This window comes from Pygoscelis adeliae, unplaced genomic scaffold (genome assembly GCF_000699105.1).
Source record: "Pygoscelis adeliae isolate BGI_AS28 unplaced genomic scaffold, ASM69910v1 Scaffold10, whole genome shotgun sequence".
In the NCBI taxonomy this organism is placed as follows: domain Eukaryota; kingdom Metazoa; phylum Chordata; class Aves; order Sphenisciformes; family Spheniscidae; genus Pygoscelis; species Pygoscelis adeliae.
In genome coordinates this window covers 7164228-7165432 of record NW_008824053.1, presented here as the reverse complement: position 1 = coordinate 7165432, position 1205 = coordinate 7164228, and positions in this window count along the sequence as shown.

Sequence of the window (1205 nt, the reverse complement as noted above, 5' to 3'; positions counted from 1 at the left end):
ATATAATTTAAATGTAAGTTCTATAGGGTTTAGCCTGTTACAGGTTTATACATTGCCTTAATGATAACAGTTGTGCTACTGTCAAATAGAGAAATACAATGAATTAAAATTATGTGTTGTGACATCTGACAGAGAGAAACTGAGTGAACTTCTTTGGGAAGTTCAGAAAAGTTTACTACCCTTTAATTTAATTATATGGCTGTTGAGTGACAGAAGGGGCATTGTATGGAGGAGAGGGGGGAATCTTGTTCTGTTGTGGTTAGTAGATGCTTTCCACCTAACAAAAGATGTCTGCTATCTCAAACATTGCGTGCATTTTATGTAGACTTATGAAATTCCCAATTCTGATTTTGTAGGCGTTTGCGCCCCCCTTCTTTTTCCCTCCTCCTCTTCAAATGTGTAAGGTCCCAACTCAGTCCCCATTGAAGTAAATGTAAAGACTCCCACTGACGGCAGTGGGAATTGGATTAAATCTCTAAAACAACAATTACATGCCTAATTGCTTTTTACTGCTCACTTAAAAATGCATTCTTTGAAACACTACCAATATTTGTAAAGGCTGAGAGTTTAATGTGCCAAACTATTTAGGTTATTTGGAGACCTATTTTCCACCAGTGCCTGGGGATTTAAATAAATGCTATAAAAGAGTGTTATTTACGTTCTGCATTTATAACACCAGTGTTTATATTGCATCGTTATTCTTCATCGTGATTTTCCTCTAAATGCCAAAACTTTGCTGCTTTTAAGTCAGTGGGAGATCTGCCATTGACTTCATTCGAACAGAAACTGGGAGCTAGCGTGAGCAAAAGGGGATGCGGGTTTCAGATCATTCTGAAAGAGAGGCAAGGCCTGTGAAAGACTCTTCCCAGAGCTCTGTACTGACTGTCTCTTCTGGAGATCACCCTTACTCTGTCCACTCCAGTCTGCAATGTCTCCTGAGCATCAGAAGACCACGTGTTAGTTTGGCGGTGCCTGTAAATAGTACCTCCTAAACTGACTGTGCTGATTTGACAGCAGCTTGCAGAACTTTAACCCTATTCCGCAAGTGGCAGTCTGCACCAGCTCAGCTCTCTAAATTGCAATCCTGACTCTAAAATACAAGACCCACACAGAAGTGGGTGCGAGAAGGTTCTGCAGAAATTAATTAACCATCAGAGATCCTTTACTTGGCCTCCGAGATTGAAAAAAGTAGTCACTGAAGGAAA